Below are 4,871 nucleotides of genomic sequence, written 5' to 3'. Positions count from 1 at the left end.
CAACTAAACATGTGCATGGGAGGTTGGGAAGAAGGAAAAGACAAAGACTCCCCAGTTTCTTGCTGGAACAGGGAGACAGATAGTTGGCAGTGTGAGGGATGAAGCCACACAAGAACGAGCAGACAGAAATGCTGCATGATAAGGAGCAGGCAAAGTTTCTCACAGGTGAGTTGGCATTTTGGACATGTGAACTTGATTCTCCAAGCTGGAGATGCTGCCACTTGGACAGAGGAGATGGAGATGGAGCTGAGGACTGAAACTGAGATTGGAAATAGATTTGGGAGAATGGAAAGCCATTAAGAAAACCTTGGGCAAACCTTGTGGCTTACACCTCCTTCCTTTTTCTCTGAATCTGCTTCTCCTCCAGCCCCACCCAAATCCTCCCCCTTCAGCCCAGATTCCCCACATCCCCAAGTAAGGTTACCCTTTCGGCACAGTATCCCACACTTTCAAATCTTGCCCTTTTTCATCACCAAAGATTTTCTAGTTTACAATCTTTCCAAGCCCAGAATATTGTTTTCCAAAATGACAATGAACTCCTTTGATAAAGTACCTCCTTCTAATGTAAAAATAAACTCATGTATTACTGTTCCAGGAGAGGATTTGTACATTTTCAAAGGACAATGACCAGACTACCAATTGAACAATGACTGAAGTCCTTATTTCTCAAAGTAGGATCCCCCTGCTCCTGAAAAGACAAGAGAGTATTCTGCAGAGTGGCCAGGACCGTGGAAGAGATATGGTCCATCCTCCTGAAGTTTCATTTCCACTCAAAGATTTGCAGATGGGTGATAATTTTATGTTATATAAAACATGAATATATGATGGGAAAGACGCAAAGTTCCTACCAATTTTTAAGATAAAACATAAACCTCCAAAGGATTCCTTGCCAAAAGTTTACATTGAATTGGACCTGCTCGTGAGGATGCATAGTGGGAAAGGGGGGCTAAGTTGGAGAAAGCTGTCTCTCCAAGGACTATTCCAAAGGCAGGAATTTCTGGACATTGGAGAGCAAATATATTAGAGCCAGCAACTCTCATGATATTCCCACAAATCTTGCCTCTTTGGCCCACCCAGACGCCATAGACAATGCCTGTGTCTTAAGTGGCAGTCCCTTGCTTAGTGGCCTTCCCTAACTTTGGAAATTGGTGCATAAAATACCTTTCAGATGATGTAAATTCATCTACTATAAGTCTTTAGGTGTTTCTGTCATACACTGAATTTTAAGTATAGCACATTTGCTTTCTTCCTGCGGAGAACATATCCTGATTCCAGGAAAGTCTGCCAGGGGAGAAGAAAAAAGTGCATACACCAACTTCTTGAAACATTTAGCACCTGCCACAATCACCAATAAATCTAAACTGGACAACTTGACATTTCCTCAAACAAGACCCCACCTCTCAAAGAACATTTGTCCTAACATGAAAAACAATAAAAGCCCAGATGATAGAATGCAAAACATTCTTCCTTGTCTAACTGCAGAAGCAAAAACAAAATAATTGCTTGCTTAGGCAGCGATCTGAGCCATTCCACAATCCATGAATGTTATGGTACTGTTCAAATGGCATCAGTAATAACCCTCAATAATTTTCAAATTGGAAGAATTTATACACTGTGTCAACACTCAATTTTTTTTTTTGAAACCTACCTGCCCAAGGAAAACTGCACTCTGATCTTCTTAAGCACTGTATATGCCTGAATGAGGACTGTGGAACTTGTTGCATCCTTTTCTACTTTGTAAAAACACAGTTGTCAGTTCCGGCTTTAGAAACAATTCAACTTATAAACAATTTAATGGAGGTTTCCTGTCTCCTCCTTTCCCCTTTAACATGGAGCCTTCCTCCGTTGTTTCCAAAGGAGGACCTTAGCTTCCCCACCAAACCCCCACACCCACCAATCCTCCTCCCTCTCTCTACACAAGGGCTGCCAAGATCTCCCAAAAGCAGGACAGGATATAGTAGAGCCTCTTCGTTTCCCAGTCTCTCGAGCTGCCTCTCGAAGGGCTGAAAGTTTAAGCCTCAGCAGCTTCTGAGCACATTCGTTGCAGTCAGCCACTTGGGGAATCCAATGGACCTTTGCTTGGAACATTGTTCTCTAGGAAAAATGCATCCCAAGTTCCAGGGGACTTTGGAACAGAACATTTTCACATGATAGCATGTGATCTGCACAAAATGTTAGAGTCTGATGCATGGTTTCCATGGACCTACAAGATTTCATGGGAGTTTCCTAGCAATGTCACTAACAATTAATCTAGGGGCCTTTGGGAAAGATTAGAAAGACCATTCCTTTACTTAAACCATTATTAGCAAAATAGGGGCAAAAAGTTCATTCTTTGAATTTGATTTTTGTTATTTTATAATATATCAGAAATAGTCACATTGGAGGAAATCAGAACTGTTTGGGACTTCTTTAACTTCTTTCATGGGTTGGCATTGTCATTTTGATTTCTATGTAGACAAACCAAGCTTAAGGCCTATTAACAATATTAAGAAGGACTTGATACTAGATAGAAAAGCATATTTATGCAAATACCAGCCTTGGTTTTGGTACTAACTTGGTAACATTTGGGTGTCCGTTTTCTCATGAGTTAGGTTTGCCTAAGGCTTCCTTCCAGTTTAATGCTTCATGATTCCAATCATTTCTTCCCTGTCTTCATGCATGGTTCTCTGATGGTACCTTCCTTCCCTGGAGGAATCTTTGCCAAGAAGCCTCTGGTATAGCTACCAACATAGCTTTGCCACCTGGTTCCATGGATTGGCATCTCCATTACCTAATGAAGCAGAGATAACATGGAGGACCTCGGTCAATACTATCTACAAACCTCAGTCGATATCATTTGCAAACCTCCCTGAGACTACTCCTGATTCAGTGTTAACATTCACAATATTTAATTAGGCACCATTGAATTTCATTTACCAAATGTCAAGCAGATGACAAAATTCTCCCAATTTGATAAAAAATTTTAATGTTGACATTAATTCACTTTTATTTTAGAAAACAGCAAGACATCTTAGATTTTGGAAATAGAAAAGTCAATATCACCAAAGTCTGTTTGTTGGTATAAGAGAAAAAATTGAGTTAATTCTTTTTGTTGTCTGTTCTCTGTGCCTCCCTCCTTTCTCTCTCTCTCTCTCTCTCTCTCTTTCTCTCTCCCCTCCCTCTTTCTTTCCCTCCCTCCCTCTATCCCCTCTCTCACACACACAAACACACACAAATATATACTCACCATCCCTTCAATGTGTGCCAAAGGCCTCTTTTCAACAGTCAAAGCATGTTAAGCATAAAGCCAAGTCCTACTTGGCAGAGAGGTTTTTATTCCAAAGAACTTTAGATTAAACAACCTGCTAAGTCAAAACAGCTTGCGTGAGCTTTCAAATCAGATAAAACAAAGGGTCAGCTAAACTATGGCCTATGAGCCAAATATGTCTTGCCACCTGTTTCTGTATACCTGTAATCTAAAAATGGTCTTTATGTTTTTAAAGAGTTAAATATAATTTTAAGTATAATATTTTAAGACACAAAAATTACATGAAATTTGAAATTTCAGTGTTCATAAATAGTTTTATTAGAATACAACCACAACTGCTTGCCTCTATATTATCTGTGGCTGCTTTCACACTACAACAGAAGAGACTAGTAATTGCAACAAAGACCATATGACACACAAAGCTGAAATATTTACTATCTGCCCCTTTACAGAAAAAGTTTGCCAATTCTTGCGATAGGCCCACACTTTGATTCTGCCATTTAACATCTCTGTGGCATTAAGCAAGTTTCTTACCCTCTGTGACCTCAATTTTTCTTTCTAAATTAAATCATGGTATACAACTTGCAGATATCTACAACGATGCTTGGCACCACATATATTGGTTCTTCTGCCACATCTCTTTCCCATGTCTTTCTCTATGTAGCTGTCAGAGGCAACAGGCCAACAGATGTTGGCACAGCTCAACTTGCAAAGAGGGCAGACCACATCATATCTTGGTTGCAAGGACCAGGGCTGGGCTTCTGGGTCTGCTTTAGTGAAAGTTATTTTTGGCCAGTACCTGGACTTTTTATTATTTTCCTTTCAGTGGAAGCAAAAGTGGATATTTGCAAATTTGCATCTCCCACTTTTGCTAGTATACTCCTGGGAAATTCTTGACCAAGAGGAAAGTGTGTTTTAGTTGTTAAACTGATAAAACATATAAAACTACGTCAACAAGCACTAAAAGTTGGAGGGTCTGGGCAGCCCACTCCATGAAAATTAGAATTATGTATCCAATATGCAATTACTGCAAAGCATAACAACTCCTACAGTGACAGCCCAAAATCACAAGGTCCTTGGAGACTTCCCTGCTATTCTCCGGATCTCTCTGCCCACTTCATTCAAAACTTCTTTTACCACTAAGTCAACTCAACAAGGAAAATGGTACTCCAAAACCAGCTGAGCAGATGATTTCTACCTCAGAAAGAAACCACTATGTTTAGAGAAATTAAAGTACAACTCGGGTAGTTTTCTACCTAATTGGGAGGCGGCGTGTTCCTGTGGAATGAACTTTGGAAGAGTCCTGTGTTCACATATCAGTGGGCCTCCTCCAGCTCTGTGACCTTGCCCATCTGGCTCTCTGAACCTCAGTCACCTTATCTGAGTAATGATGGAAATAATTTTTACCCCATAGGGTTGATATGGGATAAAACAAGATTACTTATAAAGTATATCATGAGCTTATGAGCAATGTCTAGCACAGAACGCTGCTATCCTGACTTCTATTCCAAGTGGAGTCAGAGGTTCAGCATTGCCACCATACCAAATACCTGCCAGTGCCAGGAACTGTATCTATATACAAGATGCTAGTTAATATTTGCAACAGCTCTGTGTAGCTGACATT

At 40.3% G+C, this 4,871-nt stretch overlaps 1 long non-coding RNA gene across 1 annotated transcript; it reads right to left on the bottom strand.

Moving 5' to 3' along the window:
* Positions 1 to 2,395: 2,395 nt before the first annotated feature.
* On the bottom strand, positions 2,396 to 3,282 carry LOC112633724. The gene is made up of 2 exons (XR_003121573.1): positions 3,227 to 3,282; positions 2,396 to 2,770 (listed from the first exon to the last, which is right to left on the bottom strand). It is a non-coding gene; the product is annotated as an uncharacterized LOC112633724 (long non-coding RNA).
* Between the last annotated feature and the right edge of the window lie 1,589 nt (positions 3,283 to 4,871).

This window comes from Theropithecus gelada, chromosome 10, assembly GCF_003255815.1.
Source record: "Theropithecus gelada isolate Dixy chromosome 10, Tgel_1.0, whole genome shotgun sequence".
Classification (NCBI taxonomy): domain Eukaryota; kingdom Metazoa; phylum Chordata; class Mammalia; order Primates; family Cercopithecidae; genus Theropithecus; species Theropithecus gelada.
This window is presented reverse-complemented; position numbering and strand designations above follow the sequence as displayed.